This window comes from Pelodiscus sinensis, chromosome 2 (assembly GCF_049634645.1).
Source record: "Pelodiscus sinensis isolate JC-2024 chromosome 2, ASM4963464v1, whole genome shotgun sequence".
NCBI classification, from domain to species: domain Eukaryota; kingdom Metazoa; phylum Chordata; order Testudines; family Trionychidae; genus Pelodiscus; species Pelodiscus sinensis.
The window spans coordinates 163,897,317-163,920,389 of NC_134712.1; the positions used below are offsets into that span (position 1 = coordinate 163,897,317).

A 23,073-nucleotide genomic window follows, 5' to 3' on the forward strand; every position below is an offset into this window, starting at 1 on the left:
ACAGCTAGTTCGGATTAGGAAGCCTAATCCGAACTAGCTAGTCCATGCCGCGTGTAGCCACACGGCATGGGGTCCGACCTAGCCGGCATTTAAAAATGGCGCCGGCCAGCTTTATGCAAATGAAGCCCGGGAAATTCAAATCCCGGGCTTCATTTGCAACTCCGTATGACTATATTACCCCCCCTAGTTTGAACTAGGGGGGTAGTGTAGACATACCCTCTTTCACCCTGCCCCTTGGTGTCTTCCCCTTTTTCCTGACCTGCCCCCCTCCCCTCAGCACAAGCCCCTTCCCCTCCCCTACCTGGCTTCTGCCTTTTTGAATCCAGCGGTCACTGACCATGACTTCACGCCAGCATCCTGGCATCTGCCGTCGTCCCACCCTCTGGCTCGCACCTCGCCTCTTCATGCCGGAGCTGCACGCAGGCAGCCCAGTGGCAAGAATCACTGCACTTTCCCCTCCCCGGCAGTGCTCCGCTCCTCCGCCCTACCAGCGGATCGGATGGGGCCACGCTGCCCATAGTTGTCACGGGCCGCACAGTGAGCCCCTGCGGGCTGCATGTGGCCCTTGGGCCGTATGTTGTACAGGCTGACCTTTCACATACTTATTCAAAGGTGTGAAAAATCCTTAAGCAGTGTTCCCTCTAACATTTTCTATCCTTGGGTGGGTTGAATTTTCTTATGTATACCACCAATATTGACAGTGTGTGGATGTGCGCCACTAATACAAACAAAATACACACACATAGTTTTAAGCAGTCCATCTGTGTGGAAAAAAATATATTAAAACAAGAGATATCTAACAAGGAGCAATACTTGAAATATGTAATATGAAATCAAAGAAAAAAGAAAATTAACACTACCTTTGGAGTACATGTATCAACCTTTCTAACAGCTCAAGCTATTACTTGCTACTTCTGACTCATAAGAGCCAGAATTCTACCACATAACAAAGATCTGGTCTTAATGCTATTAAATTTACCATGTATTAATTAGTAACACAGGATTTAAAAAAAAAAACATTAAGATCAGAATTTTAGATGTCTGCAACACTCCAAAGATAGAATGTTAAAAGAATCTTTTTCTTTCTTATCTTAAGCCTTTAACACCTAATGTAAACTTTGTTTGAAATATAGTCATGAAAGTGTCCTGGCACACGCACACACACTCCTTGCAGCTTGCTCCCCACCCAACCCAGACAAACAGCAGTGAGTTAGATACCCCAAACAAACTGCCCCTTACTTCCACCTCACTGCACACATGCAGACAGCCCTTTACCTCCCCCTTCCCAGGAGGCTTGAGAGTGCTGAATTTCTGCCTCTCTCTTCTCCTGCAGCAGGATGCTCTAAACTCCTCTCCCCTCCCCTCTGACTCCTGAGCAGCCAGTTACTTACTCCCTCCCCCTCACCACTAATTTTCTCCTTATCTCCCTTTTTACTGGCTCTTTGAGTGCCTCAGTCCAAGCAGGCAGCTAGCTCCAGTTTATCTGCTTTCTCAGTAAGATGCTCACCCTTCCCTTCCCCACCCCCATCAGCTGATTTCCATGCCTCTGCAGGAGCCTGCAACTTACAAGGAACCTTGCCCTTGAGCAACTGAATTATACTGACCTACTCAGGTGTAGATAGCACTATATCGGTTAGATAGTTTCTCCTGTCAACATAGCTGCTTTCGGCATCTTTCTTGGGGAGCTGAATTTACTACACCCACAGGAAAACTTCTCCTGTTAGTATAGGACCCCTTCACTTAAGCATTACATCAGTGAGCTGTGCTGATGCAGAGTTTTAAGTGTAGATTTCTAGAACCACTGAGTTAGATAGAAACAGAGAATTAAAAGGCATCACTAGGGTCATTTAGTCTAATCCCCTGCCAATAGGCAGTTTTCTTGTGAGATGCAGCATTTGTTGTTAGAGCCTTTTAAAAATTATAATGGAATTTGATTTAAAAATAGGTAAATTAAATGACTGTAGATCTGCCCTACCAGGAGTTTGTAAAGCAATTTGCACAATGGTTCCCAAATGTTGATTTGGGATCTTGAGGACTAGTGCAATAATTTTGAATATTACAGAGAGGGAAAGATGAAGATATCTCTCTCACTCTCCAGTATTTCTCTGCTGTCCTCCCTCATGACTGGCTCAAAAATTGTACATGTCTGTATTTTGATGACACGACTGAGTGCAATGATTTTTTGCTCAGTCTCTCAATCTTCCAGGAAGGCCCTAGTTTTTTAAAACATCCATTTCTTTTATTTAACACCATATAAATAAGTCTTTAAGCTTTATGTTTTAAATTGCTTTGTTAATCACTGTTCCTGTAGTGTAGAATGAACGTAAAACTTTTTTTTGTTAACCCTACTAGATGGCGCTGAGAGAACTAGGGAGCACATAGCTTCATGCCCTTCAATCAGCGTAAGAAAAACACACTTTCTACTGATGTAAATCCTTGCTCACTTTCACAAGCCTAAACATGCAAGAAGTGATTAACTCTCTTTGTCAAGGTTGCAGTTTTCACAGGTTACTACAGTTTCATCACGTCCAGTGTGGAATTAACTTCCATAGCCTATAGCCTATGGCCTTAATTCAAAGATAAAAAGGATTAGCAGGGAAAAAAAGCCTACTAGACATAGCACCCCATTTAAGCTTTCCCTGCTACTGCTGCATCTCTAAGAAGTAATTAATAGTAAACTGGGATAGAGCTGCTTAACCCAGAGATCAGATGAAGGATTGTTCGGCCTCATGTGAAAGGATGTGCTGTCCATTTCAGGAAACTTTTTTTTTAATAAAGTTTTCAGCGGCTCAGAGTTTCAAATCATTGTTTTACAGTAATCTTAATTTTGCTAGAAAATTGTTTCCTTTCCATCCATTTGGTCTCTGTTGCAAATGATTTGGGACCAAATTCATCACTCGTTTTACTTCATAGTAAAGTTGTACCAAGAATGAATTCTCTCTAGTCTATCAACTGGTGCACTCTTCTGTCTGACAATCTGTTCTGTTTTCATGGCACATCTTCCAAAGAGACTATCATATTTTAAAGAAAACAAATCCACCTATTTAAATTAGATGTGATAAGAGTTCAAATGTTATTTAAAAGGTTAAAACATTGCCAATTTTTGTATTGTAAGTGTATGGATGACACCAGCATCAAGATTTCCTCAGCCCATATGCCCAAATTTCCTTTCAAACTATGATATTACATAGAATCTAATCTGGGTGTTATTTGGATTAATATTGTCTCTATTGGGGTAGGTGTTTTGTTTTGTTTGCAACTGTTAGAAAGGAACTAAGGGGTTGTTTGATTTATATACAAATATGTGTCTTTTTTCTCCATATGTCAGGTTCCTTTTCCTTTGTGACATTAGCACAAGAATTCCACAGGTGAGTAAGTAAAATTCAAAATATATTAGACATTCCAGTTAATTTTGTCGCATCCAATCTTGTCCTATTGATAACAGCAGTCTAAAGTCTTCATAATGCTGCACATAATCATGTGAGCTCTCTACAGCTGGAGATCAATTTATTCCTTGAAGCCTGAGGATTAATAATAGTCTTGGTGATTTTATCCCACATAGTGTGAATATAATGCACTGCTGTTCCTTTGCAATCATATAGGATAAATAATTGAGTCACTTAGGACAGGGCACTTCTTCTGCATTTCATTCAGTAATTGTATTAGTTCAATGATTGTGTTCTGAACACAATTCTGCAATAGATGTAACCAAAGGAAAATGTATTTCATCCACTGAATTAGGAATAGAGGAGACAATGTAGGGTTGGGGAACTGCCATAAGGCATTTTTTGTGTGAGTAACAGAAATTTGTGTGGTAATTCAAAAAGTTTTCCTCCTTTTTCTTTTTTAAATTTTAATACTTAACTGTTCTTAAGAAACGTCTGGGCAGTGTTAACAAGCAAGTAACTGGCACATTATATATAATTCAATAATTTACAAACTCTGTAGAAGGTCAAATACAGGAAACTTATGTATCTTGCAGGGGGGTTGGGAAATGCAGCATGGACAGATTTTTTTCCCCCTCTTCATTTCATATAAGGTTAGTTTAATATCTCAATTAGGAATCTGAGTTTTAGTCCAAGTTATTTAATACAATACAAAGTTACTTAATATCTTAACAACACTTACTAATGTACTTAATTGTACAGTACATGTTTTATTTGTTCCGCTAGTTTGTCTTGCACTAAAAGCCCTAGTTCTGCACCAGGAGCCCATTTGTGCTAAGTGTTGTGCAAACAGAGATGCAAAACAAGTCCTTCTGTTCAAAGACTGTACTCTTATTAGTCAGTCATGTATTAAGTCTCACAATATCCTCTCTGAAATGCACTCACTGATCTATTTTTAATGGACCCAAAACCTTTAAAGATCACTCTCCAAAATAACCCACTCTTCTGCTCCCAGCTTTTATTCAACAGAATACCCTTGCTGTCTCCTTTTCTATTGACTGGTTATTGCTGCACCTGTGAATCTTCAAATTACCTTCACCTGATTGGGCAACTAGTGTTTGGCTGTCACTTTTTCTGCCTGTTTGGGAACTCTGTTCTCTCCTTCCCTATTCAGGTAAGAGCTTCTATCATTATGAACTTGAGGGAACAAAGATTAAATTAAACAATATTGGGGAGGGTGGGGTTCTGTTACTGACATACATTAGTATTCGCTTCCAACTGTGGCTGATCTATTGTCATGTTATACCTCTTTGGGGAAAGGGGTGAAATGTTGTAGTGATTAGTAGAAAGTACAGGGGAGAAATCTCAGTACTAGCAATATGCTATCTCTATCAAATTCATTCACCTGAAGGTGGAATGCTATGGAAACTTTTGTTACCAAGATTGAATGTTTTGAAAAGATACAATAACATGAATAGCAATTTATAATTAGAGCTGGCCAAATAATTTGCAATGATCAAAACCAGATTTATTTCATATTTATTTGTCAGCAGCTATGCCTCAAGAACTTGTTCATGTATTGAAATTGGCTGAGGTAGGGATTCTCAAAGCAGCATAAATCAGATCCCAACTCCAATTAAAGATCAGTGGGAGCTAGGGTCTTAGCTCCCTAAGGCTTCTTTGAACATCCTGGCCTAAATGTCTTGTGTAGGCAAGCTTCAGCCTTTGTAGATTACTGACAAACTGCTTTCCTTCCTTATTTTCTCTGAGTAGCTGCTATTTGCAGCTCAGTGTTTGAGCTGTGTGACTGTCCACCTTGGTCATGTGCTATCCTGTACTGTACATTTGACACAGCCAACTTTATGATTTGCACAGACTTAAGATGCTAGTTCTCTTCCTACTTAAATTGCTTACTTATCCAATCCCATTGCCAGAGACCAAGGGAATCTAGTTCTAAATTGTTGCCTCTGCTCTGGCCCAGGTGGTTCAGTGGGAGTCAAGCCAACATGAGCTACTGAGCATGAGTTGAACTGTGATATCGACAGTGGCTTTACTGGTACTTAAGGCTGGTCCTGGCCAGTGAGAGTTCCTTTCAAGTCTCTAAGGGTTGTATTACTTAATCCACTTAAATGAAACGTGACACCACCTCCCCCCCCCCCCACCATCTGCTGTGGTATATAACAGTCTGTAAGAGGCAAGGATGGCAAAACATCACACTTTTGATCCCAGTTTTGAAAGAAAGTAGCACCTGTGAGTTCTTTCTTTAGCTATCAGAGGAATAAATTGCTCCAAAATTGCAATGTTTGCTGGTCTATAACATTTTAAGTACATGAGCACTTGTAAGATATTTTGGAAAGTTCTGCCAATTCCATCTCACTAGCCAAATATTTCCAATGGTCTCTATCTGCTGATTTATTATTATTAATCTTGTTTATTATGATAGCACCTCAAGACAAAGTAAAGATGGGCCTTACTGTACTAGGTACTGCACAAATGCTGAGTGACAGGCAGCCCTGACTCCAAAAAGTCTGACAATGATCAAAAAGATAATTAAACCCAGCACTGTGTTTTGTTTACATGTTTTGTTTTAAAATATCATATCGCTTGTTGTTGAACTTCCATGTTGAACTTCCACATATAGGCTACGTCTACACTGGCCCCTTTTCCGGAAGGGGCATGTTAATTTCAGAGATCGCAATAGGGAAATCCGCGGGGGATTTAAATATCCCCCGCGGCATTTAATAAAAATGTCCGCAGCTTTTTTCCGGCTTTTAGAAAAGCCGGAAAAGAGCGTCTACACTGGCCCCGATCCTCCGGAAAAAGCGCCCTTTTCCGGAGGATCTTATTCCTACTTCAAAGGAATAAGATCCTCTGGAAAAGGGCGCTTTTTCCGGAGGATCGGGGCCAGTGTAGACGCTCTTTTCCGGCTTTTCTAAAAGCCGGAAAAAAGCTGCGGACATTTTTATTTAAATGCCGCGGGGGATATTTAAATCCCCTGCGGATTTCCCTATTGCGATCTCTGAAATTAACATGCCCCTTCCGGAAAAGGGGCCAATGTAGACGAGCCCATGGTGTCAGGTAGCATAAACATTTTATCACCACTTTTGCGGGCCAAAAACTTTCACCTCCTGGCATTTGCAGCACTGTTTGTACTAGTACTTGCTGCAGCAAGGCTTTTGTCATGGGGGGGTGAGTGTGTTTAAGTAACTGAGAACGATGAAAGCTTTGTCACTCAATTGCCAATGTAGACAAAGCCTTAGCCAGATGTAAGGCATAAGCCTTGGAAATCTTAAAAGTCCCATGGATTTTGACATTGGATAATATTTGGATCTTCTCTACAGATGACTGCTTCTTAAGTACTATGTAACTGTTACAGCAAACTTCAGTGGAAAAAGGAAACAGTTATCTGTTTGTTAGTAGAGTGTCATTTAATGTACACTGAGCTTTGAGTGCCAATATAGATATTTGTTTCTTTTAGGCAACTAAGAATGGGTCTTGATTTTCATTTACTTATTTTAGGTGGGAGAGAACTGGCAGTTATAAGACCAAGTTTTAAAGATCACTTGTAAAAGTCCATTTAGGCTGTAGGGTTAAAGGTTTATACCATATTACTCCCTCCCCATCCCAAATAATAAAAATAAATGTAATTAGCATGTCTGACCATCAGGAATAGTTAAATGTGTGGTATATGTAATAGATATTTTTTTAATAAGTGCTAGTGTGAAATTCTGAACCTGTTTCTTGGTGTTTTCAGGTAGTGCCTCTGAGCAGCTAGTTTCAGTCTCTTCCTACCACAAATAATCGTATTTATACTAGGGGGCTATGTCTAGACTGGCATGATTTTCCGTAAATTCTCTTAACGGAAAAGTTTTTCTGTTAAAAGCATTTGCGGAAAAGAGCGTCTAGATTGGCACGGACGCTTTTCTGCAAAAGCCCTTTTTGCAGAAAAGCATCCGTGCCAATCTAGATGCGGTTTTGTGCAAGAAAGCCCCGATCGCCATTTTCGCAATTGGGGCTTTTTTGCACAAAACAATACCACATTGTCTACACTGGCCCTCTTGCGCAAAAGCATTTGCACAAGAGGGCTTTTTCCCGAGAGGGAGCAGCATAGTATTTGCGCAAGAACATTGACAATCTTACATTAGATCGTCAGTGTTCTTGCAGAAATTCAAGTGGCCAGTGTAGACTGCTGGCAAGTTTTTCTGCAAAAGCAGCTGCTTTTGCAGAAAAACTTGCCAGTCTAGACGCAGCCGGGATGTTGAAAAGATTTGAAACTGCTGAAAAACTTAGCAGTTACATGCACCTGCAGCAGCACCCGGCTCCCAGTGTGCTCTAGTGCCCACTCTGTGTCAGAGGCAGCAGCGTGAGGCAGCAGCTGGCTCCCCTGGAGTGGGGTGGGAGCCTGCGGGTAACGGTGAATGTTAAGCAATGAGCCTGGGCTTATCGGTTAACTATTTACACATTCACATCTCTAATTTTATCCTATTTACTGCAGTGTCTGAGCATCATACAGTTTTTAATGTATTCAGTCTTTCAACACCTGGGGGAGGGGGAAGATGCCATTAGCCCCATTTAACAGATGGAAAACTGAGGCACAGAGAGGCTAGGTGACTGGCCTAATCACACAGGGGTTCATTGGCAGAACAGGGACTTGAACACAGGGAAGAGTCCTAACCAGTGGACGAAACTTCCTCTCGCTCTCCTGTCATAAAAAACTCCACCTCATTTCTGTTTGGACCAGATCCTGCTCCCTTTCATCCACCAAAATTCTTGTTGGTGTCAAGATCGGGCCCTTCATCTACAGCACTTCTCTCTCATCATGAGAAATGGGCGTGTGTGTATGAACGCACGTACTTTGAAATGTTTGCATAACTGAAGAAAGATGAGTGCAGCCTCTGGACTTGGCCAAGTCCCAGACAACCTAAATAGTGCTGTGCCAAATAAAAAAAGAAAAAGAAAAGTTTTTCAAGTTAACCAACAGTAATCAGCAGAGAGGTAATATGAGCTAAATTGCAATCCATAGCTGATGAACAACCACCATTCTACTGCCAAGCAAGCTACCCTACTTAATGAAATAAAATAACATACATCTGTGGCTTCCACTTATAATACATTAACTCATGACTCTGATTCTCAGTCAGACATGGAATGCTTTTAAAACAATATTACCCAAAATCTCAGCACAACTTGGCAATTGATACCTTACTTACAGTCTTGTCCCAGCATGCTAAAGCAGGGATGTCAGATTCAGTCTACAGAGAATGCTGAATGTTATCCATGCACCAGGGTACAAAATTAGGAGTGCACCCTTTGTTGAATCCTCAACAGAGTACCCACATCTATCAGTGGGAGGTTTGAACAAAGATCAAGAGAAGAATATGGCTTTTAGGGACTAACTAAACTTTGAGTTATTAACACTAAGGGCCCAACAGTCAATTCTGTATCCCTCATTGGGGGAGTCTGTTTTTCAGGACCACATCTATTTCTGCCCTTTTTTCTGTCTCACCTTCCCATTCTTCTTCTGTTTTCTCTCCTTTCCTAGAATCATAGAACACTAGAACTGGAAGGGACCTCAAGAGGTCATTGAGTCCAGTCCCCTACCCTCATGGCAGGACCTGACAGATGTCTATCCAACTTGCTCTTAAATATTTATCTCCAGAGATGGAGATTCCACAACCTCCCTAGGTAATTTATTCTTGTGTTTGACCACCCTGACAGTTAGGAAGTTTTTCCTATTGTCCAACCTAAACCTCCCTTGCTGCAGTTTAAACCCATTGCTTCTTGTCCTATCCTCAGAAGCCAAAGAGAACAATTTTTCTCCCTGCTCCTTGTAACATCCTTTTAGACGCTTGAAAACTGCTAGCATGTTCCCTCTCAGTCTTATCTTTTCTAAACTAAACAAGCCCAGTGCCTTTAGTCTTCCCTCATAGCTCATGTTTTTCTAAGCCTTTTTCACGTTTCCTGTTTGCAGAGATGGAAAGTAACTAAGTAGAAATACTTAATTTTTTTTAGAAAATATTGTACTCTTTACTCCCCTACTATTTCCAGAAGTGCTTAGCTATTTGCTACTTTCAGAACCGTATCAACACCTTTTTATTAAAAAACAGTCTATATGCAGGGCCAGATCTGGTGTGTTGGGCAGAAGCGTGGTGCCACACACTCCTGCTCACCCTCCCCCTGGCTGGGGGAATGTGGTGTTGGAAAATGCTTGTGGGAGCGTTTCCCTGCTGCTCCCATTGGCCAGATTTCAGCCAATAGGAACAGCTGGGAGCAGCAGAGAGTGCGGACCCCCATTCTCCTCATGGCCATCCCTCTCCTGCACCCCCACTCCTGCCCAGCTTTTCCAGCCCTGGTCTGCTCCTGCAACCTCCCCGCTTCCAGACATTCCACTCTCAGCCTGCTCTTGCACCTCCCTCCCACCCAGGCCTCCGCCCTCACCCCCATCCCTATCCAACTCCCTGGCAACCCTCTCCCACACATTGAACCCCTCTTTTGGCCTCACTCCAGAGGCTGGGGAGCCCCTCACCAAATCTACTAACCCTGGGACCCCAAAAGAATTAATCTGGCCTATGGGAAGCTCTGAAACTTGGTCCTCCCTGCCTCTTCTCCCCTCCCTCCCCCGCTGAGGGACTGGCAGGGGACTGAGGTATCTCAGTTGGGGGCCACATCAGTGAGGGGTCTTGGGTTTTTTTGTTTTTGGGTTGGGGGTGGGGGTTGCCTCTCACTTGTGTGGCTCCTGACTGATTTTTCTGTAGATCAGTGGCCCCCGACCCAAATAATGATGCCCTATGATAACTCAGGTGGTTAACTATAGATGGCTACTTTTTACTTCTGGATACTTGAGTACAATTACGATGCGATACTTTTACTCAAGTAGTTTTCCAGAAGGATACTTTGACTTTTACTTAATTACATTTTTTTTCAAAGTAGCAGTACTTTTACTGAAGTCACTTTTTTGGGTACTTTTTCCATCACTGCCTATTTGTGTGTCACTTATTTCTTCCTTCAGCATTTACTTCCTTGCAGTGATTCCCAATAGGAATTTGCTCCTAGCCCCTCCCATTTCTTAAAATGATCAGCAATGAAATAATAGCACTTAATTCTAAAGCCTGCTGATTAGGGACATGAATGGATAATGGCTAACTGTTACCAGGGAACGGCCTGCTGTGGGCAGAGGGCTGCTCCACTCCCCCACTGGGCTGCTGGCTCCCAGCCCACACAGTCTGGGAGCCAGCAGCCTTCCCCTGCTCCCCTGCCCCCACCCTGCTGCTGCTTCCAGCCCCACACAATGCTGCCAACTCCCAGGCCATGTGGGCTGGGAGCTGGCAGCCCAGCACGGGGTTGGAAGTAGCCAGGTTGGAGCTGTCGCTGCCCCCAGCACAGGGGCTACTTCAGCTCTCCCCTGTTTAATTAGTTAACTAGTTAAACTTAACATTTAACCGGTTAACTAATTAAACAGGATTCTACATCCCTGCTACTGACGATATTTTAACGCCCTGAGGATTTTTGAGGATAGGTGTGTTCAAGCTTCTCAAAGTTGTTATTTGAGGTTGGCTGCAAGCTGAGGAACTCAATGCCGTATTGAAATGATCTCTCTGTGACTGACCTAGCACTCTGTGTTCAGTAAATTTGGAAAGAGGTAGGATAGATCACAGAAGATGTGACTCACACTCAGTGGCTGTGTCTACATTGGCACCCCTTTCCGGAAAAGGGATGCTAATGTAGACTTCGGAATTGCAAATTCCGCGGGGGATTTAAATATCCCCCGCGGCATTTGCATTTACATAGCTGCCGCTTTTTTCCGGCTTGGGGATAAGCCGGAGAAAAGCGCCAGTCTAGACGTGATTCTCCGGAAAATAAGCCCTTTTCCGGAGGATCTCTTATTCCTACTTGAAAAGGGCTTATTTTCCAGAGAATCACGTCTAGACTGGCGCTTTTCTCCGGCTTATCCCCAAGCCGGAAAAAAGCGGCAGCCATGTAAATGCAAATCCCCCGGGGGATATTTAAATCCCCCGCGGAATTTGCAATTCCGAAGTCTACATTAGCATCCCTTTTCCGGAAAGGGGTGCCAGTGTAGACACAGCCAGTGTGTATCTGTAACTTGCTGTGGCTCTTAATCTCTTCTAGTGGTTAGGTAACATTATAGAAGTTTGAATCTGCTACTGTCACTGCCTAAGTCCTGATGTTCTAACTGAAGCATTAGAGATTCATGAACGTGTTTTTTTTTTTTTTTTAAACGTCAAGTTCCCGAATTCAGCCTCTGTAGATGACTCCTCCAAAGGTGGTGTTCCAAGCGGTGACTCATACAGGAATTTGAACTACTATAGACTGTTTGCTGGCTGAAATTAAGGGGTGCCAAATATGTAACTCTCATAAATCTAATGTGAGCATTTGTCTCTTCTAGAGACAGGAAGGAGGCCAATGATTCTTGAACTGTGGCTCCACCCCTTGCTCCTCTTCTTGTCCTGAGGCCCCGCCCCTAGCCAGGCCAGAAGCTGCAGCTGAGCCATGATAAGAATTGTCAAGGAAGCCCCAGACCTTCCACTAACCCTGGGTGAGGGGGCACAAGAGCAACTCCCAGCCCATGTCCCCATCTTCCTGGGCAACTCTTCCACAGCCTGGCTCCAGCTCCTGACCTGACCAGGGCCTGACACTGGCCCTGCTTTGGCACATCCTCTGAAACCTCAGGGAGCTTCAGATGCCTGGTTGAGAACCACTGCCCTAAACTGAAATGGTTATTTGCTCCCCTTATATCACTCAAAGTGCATCCTCTAGGCTTCCGGAGTCAGGGGCTACAGACATTGGTGTACTCATCAAATTATCTTTTGTTAGCTTAATTGCTTTCTTTAGCTTATATGTAAATGTAGTGTCTGGCTTCCCCTGGCACACTAGCAAATCCACTGTTCTTTGTCCAGAAAAGCCTGTTTATTAGATATGCTCTGAAAATGTATTTTAGGAACATACTTCCTTCACGTATACATAACTCTCTCCAGCCCTCTGTACATACATAATACAATGATATTCATGACCTGCCTATCACCAAGTGTTTTTAATCATACCACAATACCTTTATGGTGTGATTATACTGTATAAAATTTGATTCAGTTGCTTATTGGGGGTGGAGGGAGGTTCTCTCCCTGATTGTCACAGTAGGGGAATGTTTTTCTGTCTTGGAGAAATTGGTAGTGGGTGGTGATTGTGTAGTCTTTGCCAAAAAAACAGACAGGTTACACGCAATGAATTATCCCTTCTTGATTGCAGCACAACAAAGAGAGGGGAAGAAACACATGTACTACTTCTCCCTCTAGCCTACTTGTAAGAACTCCACTATCCCAGCCAGCCTGTGTTAGGTTTTTTTGATCAAGGACGGATAGACAGCTGGTGTTATGCTAACGGCTGCTGTTAGAAAGCTGCTTGTGCAAGCTGAAACACTGAGGGCTCCATGCAGGGCTCCATGTACTGTGTAAAATAGGCACTTGACAGAACTTGGGCAGCATCTTATAACTGTGGTGGGACTGGGAACTTAACCAAAATAGGGCACTGCAGAATTCATTAATATGAAAATAATGTTAGAAGAAGTTTGCCCCCAAATGGCAGCCTCAGGGCAAGGACAACTGCATTCTAAACGGGATACAGCTACATCCAGGTATATGCCAGTCATACGGGAAACACACTTGACTTCAGCTTCTCTATAATTGCAACCTAAAGGATAAGCTACATGTATAAAAAAACAAAGCCTGAGCAGGAACTCTGAGGGGTGTCCAAGAGACTTTTCATGTGTTCACACTTCAGCCATGACTAAAAGGTTCCACACCCATATTATAAAGTAGACTGTGCTAACTACTTAACAGTACACAGCAACACTACAAAATAACTTAGGAATGAGCAGGGAAGAATACCATCCAATTTTAACTGCAGGGAGAGTATTAGGTAGGCAGAATGTAATTGTCTAAATTAGAATTAGGTAATGAATTCAGGTAGGAATGGAAAGAGAGAATTGAGCAACTACCTATCTAACCTGAGGAGAGAGATGTTAATCTTGCATCTCCTTGGTGTTGGTCTGATTCACCTTTTGCCACTCCCTCTACAAATGGAAAGTACCAAAAAAGCCCTTTATTCTTTGGCTACTTGGAGCATAGGTGAGTCTAGCTTTTTTAGTCTGTTTGGAATGGGCCAGAATATGCCTGAGGCAGAGCAATTAAGCAAAACGCTTCAAGCAAATCAAAATGGGTTGCTGAAGAGTGAGTTTAGTGTGAAGCTCTTACATATCTGCCTTCAGAGAATAAGGACTTCTGAAAGTGATGCCATTTGATGCATGAATCTTGCTATTCCATGAATCCTGAATTCACAGATGGTCAAGAATATTCACAAGAAGTGAAATTGAACACTAAGAACAAAAACAATGAGGAGTCCTGTGGAACCTTAAAGACTAACAAATTTATTTGGGTATAAACTTTCATGGGCTGGAGTCCACATCATTAGATGCATAATGTGGAAAGTTCAGTTTGGTGGGGATACATACAAAGATAGGAGGGTTACATTACTATGTGGAGTACTGGTGCTACCACAGCCAATTCAGTTAGGGTGGATATGGCCCATTCTCAACAGGTAATAAGAAGGTCAGAATACCAGTTGGGCAAAAATTACTCTCTTGTACTGAGCTAGCCATTCCTAATATCTATTCAGATACATTCTGATGGTGTCAAGTTTGCATATGAATTGCAACTCTACAGTTTCATGCTGCAATCTGTTTTGGAAGTTTTTTTGAACTTGGATGCTGTAAACATAACTGAAATCCACTTCCAGAATGAAAAGGTAACTGACATAATGATTTCCGATACGGGGGACTAATGAACTTTTCAGTTAAATCAAGCCATATTTCCAATATGACTTACAAGGAGGTGAGCCTCTGAGATTATTTGGGAACATATGCAGGATAGTTGTACTCTAAGGCTGAGATTAACAGCAGATACGTCGTTGAAGAGCTGGTGTGATGTACAGTCAGCGAAAGATAACCTGTTGAAAATAGAATTCTGTGTGGTATTTGCAGAACAGGAATTGATAACTTGAGGCTATCACTACACTAGGGCTGTGTCTAGACTGGCAAGTTTTTCTGCAAAATCATTTGATTTTGCGGAAAAACTTGCCAGCTGTCTACACTGGCCATTTGAATTTCCGCAAGAACACTGACGATCTCATGTAAGATCTTCAGTGTTCTTGCGGAAATACTGTGCTGCTCCCATTCGGGCAAAAGCCCTCTTGCGCAAATCATTTGCGCAAGAGGGCCAGTGTAAACAGCACGGTAATGTTTTCCGCAAAAAAGCCTTGATCGCGAAAATGGCAATCGGGGCTTTTTTGTGGAAAACCCCATCTAGATTGGCCATGGACGCTTTTCCGCAAAAAGTGCTTTTGCAGAAATGCGTCCTGCCAATCTAGACGCGCTTTTCTGAAAATGCTTTTAACGGAAAACTTTTCCGTTAAAAGCATTTTCGGAAAATCATGCCAGTATAGACGTAGCCTAGGGTTTTTTACTGGGGGAGGACAGAAGTACTTACCATTGACACCCCTACTACATCTTTACAGTTGTAACAAAAGAGGGAGTATGGCTGAGACAGAATTCTCACCATGATGCTGTCTAAATCTGCTTACTTTACACAAGATGGTAAAAATGTTGGTGCCTTATCTACATTAGTGTTGCCATTGGTGGAGCTGCACGGGCATTAGCAATCATGGGAAAAGCCCTTCAAATCTGTGGATGTGGACATGGATATCTGTGGATCATTTTTACAGATGCAAATATAAATTTTGTATATGTGCAGGGCTCTAGGGATAGGAAATTCATCGGAATAAAGCTTAGTTTAGACCAGCTTTTGGTAAGAATTTGTCAGTATTTATACCAGTCACTTCACCTTATCCTCTGCTGGAAATGTACTTCCTATCAGGATTTTTTAGAAATACAGGTAACACTTCAAATTTTCTACTGTGTTTTCCATAGTTTTTCAGAATTAACTTTTGCCAGAGCATGATATTGGTGGAAAGGAGAAAAGAAAGTGAGACAGATAACGCAATAATACCTTATTAAGAAAAAAGTTTTCAGATATTTTTTTTCTGCAATGCCATTAATTATTCAGAAATTGAAATGAAAACTCAGCTTTACTCACAATTTAAAGTATTCCCTGAGGTCCCCAAAACACAGGATCTCAGCAACAGCATTTTTAAAAAATTTATAGTGCAAAGGTTTGAGCACTGTACCCATAATTATCACCTGTCATTTTGTCCTGCAGTCTCTTGTGCTGACTGTGCACTGTTCTCTGTTTTTGTGGTTTTTTTCCAAAAGGAGAAGGAAAAAACCACTGACCTAACCCATACCAAAATTCTTCAAATTATTGGGTCCTTTAATAATCCTTACATCTCAATGTTCCAGTAAACAACAGATCTGGTGAAAGTAAAGCAGATATGCAGGGCTGAAAAGTTACATCGATATAGCAACATGTCTCAGGAACAATCAGTCTGTGAGAGACATAGTTAAGCTGACCTAGCCCTTGAAATACATAACATTAGACTGATGGAAGAATTCTTTCAAACTCTCTTGGGGAAATGGATTACTTAGAGCAACAGGTGAACCTGTTCTATCACGTTAGTAATGCTACATCTGGACTGCGGGCTTCTTTCGGAAGAAGCTTTTTTAGGAAGAGATCTTCCTAAAAAACACTGCGAAAGTCCATCAAAAAAATGATCTGCTTTTTCGAAAGAGAGCATCCAGATTGAATGGACGCTCTCTCACATGTAAGCTGTGATTGCTATGGATGGAATGGCCACCAGGGCATCTGTGCTTTTTCCTCTTTCCTCTTCTTCCAAAAGAACTCCCTTCTTACCCATCCACACATGCCTTTTTGCGAAAGAGCTCTTTCGCAGAATGGCTTCTTCCTCGTAGAATGAGGATTACCAATGCCAGAAAAAACCCTCTGTTCTTTTGATTTTTCTTGTGGAAGAACGCAATTGCAGTGCGGACATTTCTCAAGTTTTGTTGGAAAAACAGCCGTTTTTCCGACAAAACTCTAGTGTATACATACCCTAAGTGTCTACACTTGACCACTATCACAGTATAGCTGTAGCATTTTAAGTGTAGACATGGAAGACAAGGGTTATGTAATGGGGCTGAGCATAGTTTTGTTGCAAAATTATTGAGATTTGTGACACTTTTAACAAATGCTAACAAAGAAAGGCAAGCCTGGTTTGTGTTTCAGCTAGTAGGGGAAGACTTTATGGCAGGGTAGGCAAATGTTTTGGCCTGAGGGCCACATGTCAGTATGGAAGTTGTATGGTGGTCCACAAATGTTTACAAAATTGGGAGTTGAGATATGGGAGGGGATGAGGACTCCAGCTGGGGCTGCCGGCTCTGGGGCAAGGAGTTCTGGGTGCAGGAGGGGGATCCTGGGATGGGTGTTGGTATGCAGGAAGGGATGAGGGCTCCAGCTGGGAATGCAGACTATGGGGTATGTCGAAGGGTGTGGGGTTTTGGATATAGGAAGGTACTCTGGACTGGGCCCGAGGGGATCGGAGGGGAGATCACGGCTGAGACAGAGTTGGGTGCAGTAGAGGTTAGTTTTACTCAAGGTTTGCACAATTATGTGTAGACAAACCCAAAGCCTCAAGCTTTGGGCACCCAAGTTTCAAATTTTTGGCTTATATTTTTAAGTCTAGCAGAAGCAGAATCAAAATAGCAAATAAAGCAAATCTTTATGGGCTATATTCAACTGTTTTAAGTTAGAGATGTTCATCAACAAAACACTTGGAATCAAGCCTCTATTAACTTTGGGGAAGACCAGATCTATGCTTTGCAGATTTAATTCATCTTGATTTGTGACAAATGCCAAAAACCCCACAGGACTGATTTTTCAGCCAAATCTAAAATATCGCTCTGGCTTTCAATCCAGAAGACTAGGCACACATTCTCCTCGTGCTGTTCCCCAATTTTTCTCACCAGTGGGTTATGGATTATCCAGATGGATGATGACAACCCTAGCTATGCCCAGAGAAATCTGAAATATTGCATTTCATAAGTGCCTTACCTGCTTCATTGCAAACAGCAGTTCATTGCCTCTTACTGTTCCCTTGTTTCAGTTTACTGCACTGAAGCTGGGTTCGTCATTTGAGAATTGAATTGCAGTTGGTCAGCTGATCTCAATGAAAAGCTTCTTAATTCAATTTCTGACATGTTAGCTTTAGATTCTGGGCAATTGTGTACAAAATCTTTTACAACCTGCTGTGCTGGACATTGATATAGGATACTATTAAAGGGTGAGATGCCATTGCTCTTTCTGGTCCCCTACACCCATTACAATTGTCAATAGAGCCTCACAGTCTTTAGTGTGTTTATCTTTACAACAGGTTTGCAAGGCTATTCCCACTTTACACGATAAATGGGGCGTAAAGTGATTTGCCCAAGGTCACACAGGAAATCTGTGGCAGAACTGAAATAAAATCCCAGGCCCCCAAGTCCCAGGCTAGCAACTTAACCAGATGGTCTTGTTCCATCTTTGCTCTCACACCGATGATAAATGCAACAAACAATGACAAAGGAGGGGGCCAGCAGGGATAACTGACATCACAAACTTCTCTGGGATATTTATCTAAGGCTTTGTCTACACTGGCAAGTTTTGTCAAGGAAAAGTGCCTTTTGTAGAGAAAACTGTGAACGTTCACACTGCGACATGATTTTTGTTGCAAAAAAATCACGATATTTTTGCCAATACGAAAAAAAGCTTCCGGCTCCACAAAGGACTTTTTTTTTCTATTCCCCGTTCTCGAGGCATTTTGTCATTGCTTTGAACTCTAGGTAGTGGCCCACTGTTCCCAACAGGACCCTCTGGTCATCAGTTTTAACTCCTCTGTCCTGCACCCAGGTCATTAGCTACTCAGCCCGCTCTCTGGCAAACCCCAAGAAATTTAAATCACATTTTCTGCTGCCTGAGCAGCTGGACACAGACACACCCCTGTGTCCTGGCTCAGTGTACAGTGGTTTCATGGTGTCTACCCAGATGCCCATGTCTGCCCATCACACTAAATACTCCACCTCTTGGACTACCGCAGAGCTGTTGGATCTGATCAGTGTAAGGGGAGAAGAGTCTGTTCTGTCCCAGCTGCGAGTCACCCTTAGGACCTGGGACATGTACAGGCACGTTTCTCGAGCCTTGTGTGAAAAGAGGTATGTGCGGGACATGTTGCAGTGCAGAGTAGGGATATTAAATTTTGGTTAATTGAATAGTCGATTAACCTCATGAATTCTTATCGGTTGCTTGACTATTCTGTGGTCCCTGGGGGTGGGGTTGGCAGCCAGTGCACTCCAGCCCCACTCCCGAGGAGCCCCCTGCCACTCTGCACTGCTGCCTCTGTATCAGAAGCAGCAGTGCAGGGTGCCAGGCGGCAGCTGGTCAACAAGAGGAGCCAGTTAAAAAACCAGCTCCCCTTGAGAACCGGCATCCTGTCACCCTGCAGCAGCTCCTGTTGTGGGGTGGGGGGAGGGGGGGAGAGGGGAGAGAGGTCTGAGCTCCCAGACCCAGCACAAGCCAGGACTGAGTCAGCATGCTGGGCAGCCTGCTAAAAAAAAAGTAACTGTCAGGGGGGAGGGGAAGAATGCGTGTATTCTATAGCATTAACCTATAACTTTTTGCTTATTGGATAATCATTTAATTGGCTACACTATTACAGCCCTAGTGCAGAAAAAAGATTGAACCGAGACAAGCTGATCATAAGGCCCTGGAAGAGAACCAATGCTCTGGTGCTTCACTGAAGATATGCCTTTTCTGTAAGGAGCTGGACGCTATCCTTGGCGGTGACCCCACCTCCACCAACAAGAGACCTCTGGATACTTCAGAGGGCATGGAGGCAGTGCACAGAAGACCTAGCCCGGAGGATGAAACTGTAGATGAGGTGATTGTGGCTGATGTGGACCAGGAGCTCTTCCCCGGATATATCTGGCAGCCAGGAACTGTTCTCCACTGCTGACACACATAGCCGGTCTGAGCAGTCACTTTCCGGGGATCAAGAAGCAGATGATGAGATGCGGGGTAAGTGGCTGTGGCTTGTGCAGGGCCAAGGGTGTGGAAAAGTGGAAGGCTGGCTGTGTTTCTGTGAGCTGTATGTACCCGTGTAGCTAATCCATATGGCCAAGCACGATGATGATGCACTCTGTGATCTCAGTGGAACCCTGAAAGGACAGGCCATCGAAACTTTTGGAGAGGAACTTGTAAATGTTCTGCCTAAGGTTCCATGGCAGTGAGCTTTGTCCCCTCCCTCATTGTAGGACACCAGCCCATACCATTAACCAATCACTTGTGCAAGAACCAAAACGGAGCATAGGTGGACCACATATGGAACGAGACAAAAGCCACAAGCCTGGAGAAATTGTGCCCTGGTTTTCTTGCTTACCTTGAATAGGGAGATGTCTGCCAAGGTGTAACCCACCAGTGGAGAAGTGTGGCATAATTAGAACTGTTTCTGGAAAGGGAATTTTTGAGCCCCGACTGGTTTTTCTTTTGTCTATATGCACGACTTCCAGCCACCGCCATCCCATCACTACTTACGATAAGTGAAGGTCATGCCAAAGATCCATCTTGCCCAGTATCCTGTCCTTTGACTTTGGCCAATGCCAGATGCACCAGAACAGGTAATCATCAAGTTACCCATTCCCGGTTTCTGACAAACAGAGGCTAGGGACACCATTCCTGTCTATCCTGGCTAACAGAGAGACCTATTCTCCATTAATTTATTTTGCTCTTTTTTTTTAACTGTGTTGTAGTCCTAACCTACACAATATCCTCTGGCAGGAATTTCCATAGATTGACTCTGCACTGTGTGAAGAAGTACTTCCTTTTGTTAATTTTAAACCTGCTACCTATTAACTTAATTTGGTGACCCTTACTTGTGTTATGGGAATGAGTAAATACATTTTTGTTTACTTTTTCCACACCTGTCATGATTTACAGATCTCTTATCATATCCCCCCTTAGTAGTCTCTTTTCCAAGGTGAAAAAAGTCCCAGTTTTAATAATCTCTCCTTATATGGCAGCCGTTCCATACCCCTAGGCTATGTCTAGACTGCAAGCCTCTTTCGAAAGAGGCTCTTTCGAAAGATACTTTCGAAAGAGCCTCTTTCGAAAGAGAGCGTCTAGACTGCATGTGGAACTTTCGAAAGAGCAAGCCGCTTTTTCGAAAGAAAGCACCCAGTGAGTCTGGATGCTCTCTTTCGAAGAAGCCCTATTTACATTCAAGAACGCCTTCTTTCGAAAGAAGCACTTTCGAAAGAAGGCTTTCTTCCTCGTGAAATGAGGTTTACCGCCGTCGAAAGAAAAGCCGCGTTCTTTTGATTTAATTTCGAAAGAACGCAGGTGAAGTTTTTTCGGAAAAAGGCTACTTTTCCCAAAAAAAACCCTGAGTCTGGACACAGCCCTAATGATTTGTGTTGCCTTTCTCTTTTCCAATTCCAAGATACCTTTCTTGAGATGAGGCAACTACTACTGTATTCGAGATGAGGGCCTACCATCCATTTACATAGAGGCAATAAGATATTCTCTGTCTTATTCTCTATCCTTTTTCTTAATGATTCCTAACACTTTGTTTCCTTTTTTCACTGCTGCTGCCCATTGATTGGATGTTTTCAGAGAACAATCAAATGACTTCCAAGATCTCTCTCTTGAGTGGTCTAAGACAGTGGTTTTCAAAAACATTTTTTTCCTCATAACCCAGTTGAAGAAAATTGTTGATGCCTGCTACCCAACATAATTTGACTAGTGTGTGGGCTCCAGGGTGGGGGCTGAGTATGGGAGCTTTAGGGGTGGGTGTGTGGGGGGGCGGGGGGGGGAACTGTGGCAGGAGGGTTTACCTTTAACAGTTGCCAGTCGGTGGTGAAGTGGGGATTCTAAGGAAGGCTTCCTGTCTCTCCTGGCACTGCAATTCATCCTGTGCCCCAGAAGTAGCCAAAAGCAAGTTCCCAGCCAATAGGAGTGTGGAACTAGTGCTCACGGCAGGGGCAGTGTGAAGAGCCCTGTGCACTCTCCTTCCCCCTCCCCCCCCCCCCCCGTCCTACTTAGGAGCCAGGCCTGTTGGCAGCTACTTCTGGGGTGCAGCGTAGTCTGCTGTGTCAGGACAGGCAGAGGTAGCCTCAGCACCCCCACTGGTCACCTGATCACTCTGCAGCAATGAGACACAGTGCCTGACATTCCATGACCCAGGGTCAAAATCCAGGGTCAAAACCCGTAGTTTGAAAACCTCTGATCTAAGCTTGAGCTTATTTAGTCCCAGTCATTTTATATGTATAGTTGGAATTATGTTTTCCAGTATGCATTACTTTGCATTTATCAACATTAAAAACCATTGGTTGCCCAGTCGCCTAGATTTGTGAGATCTTTTGGAAGCTCTTCACAGTCTGCTTTGGACTTAACTATCTTGAGCAGTTTTGTATCATCTGCAGAGTTGTACCCCCTCACTGTTTTTCCCTTTCTTCAGATCATTTCTGAATATGTTGAATGATTAAACTGCTTGCTGAGAGGTGTTCTTTGCAAAATCAGTGGGAAGTGAGTGGAAACGTTGAAAAAAGTGTTTGTCGGTGAAATGTTACAGTGGAGGACTCGATGTTCAGACTCCTTTTTGTGCACTTTGCCGAACAGAGACTTTGCCAGCCCCTATGTGCACTACGTCAGATAAGCTGCAACAGATAAGGACATGTCCTTGGAAAACAGGGAGGCTTTAGTTCACAAAGTGCTAAATCAATCAGTGAGAAACTGCAGATAACAGGAACAACCCTCGAAAGGGAGTTAAGGAATTACAAGGACAATCAGGCCTTTACAGGCAGGCCATAGAACAACCAGGGTAACAGGAACAGACTGAGATCCTGAAGTGCTTAGTGAAACTGCACAGTAAACCAACACAGGATCCTCCTTCCCCACAGCAGATTCAAACTTCTGTGTCCAGCAACTGCCCTGTAGGCCCTCACATTCCTTTTCCCTTTGCAAGTCCTCGTTTTCCCCTCTCTCAACTTTGATTATGATCCCTGGACCTACACACATTTGAAGGATGAAATCCTTTGCCAGCATTTCCTTTACCAGCTATCGAAGGTGCTTTGAAGTGTTTCAGTGCATTATTTCCTGATTAATAAAGACCGTTTATAACAGTTCTATGTTTTTATTTACTCTTTAATGTTGCAGACCAGTCACCTTTAATGCCTGCACCTGGGATTGTAGTATGTTCCCAGCTATGTGTTACATTGGAGGGGAGGAGGTGCAGTGTGGAAGCAACTGTTACAGAGGTTTACAGGGGTATGTAAACAGCTCCCAAGTAATCTAAACAGCACAGGGTCACAAGTAGGATATATGAGTCTTTTACCCTTCTCCCTTAAAGAAAATGCTGCTTCATATTTATGCTGGATTAGCTTTCATCAGAATCTGGGCTACAGCATGTGATCATAGTCTCCCAACCACACTGTACACTTCTACTAAAATAAGGAAACTAAAAAGTTCTTGGTCCACTGTTTCCACTTGACATAAATTTCTGTAATTCCAGCGGAGCTGTATCAATTTAAATCATGTTCAACTTCAGAAATCTCCAACCTTGCACATAATGATTAATTGCAGGAAAGTACCTAATTTCCTCTTGCTGACCTTTTTTGACACTAATTCTTTGCTATTTA

The 23,073-nt window shown here is 43.0% G+C and overlaps 2 long non-coding RNA genes across 6 annotated transcripts in view; one reads left to right on the forward strand and one right to left on the reverse strand.

The window, feature by feature from the left end:
• LOC142827259 (uncharacterized) overlaps window positions 1-23,073 on the reverse strand; it is a 46,616-nt gene that overhangs the window by 17,246 nt on the left and 6,297 nt on the right. The window lies entirely within an intron of this gene.
• Window positions 1,631-23,036, forward strand: LOC112545977 (uncharacterized). Its single transcript, XR_003089566.2, has 5 exons — window positions 1,631-3,368; window positions 4,402-4,560; window positions 19,098-19,456; window positions 19,948-20,055; window positions 21,894-23,036. It is a non-coding gene; the product is annotated as an uncharacterized LOC112545977 (long non-coding RNA).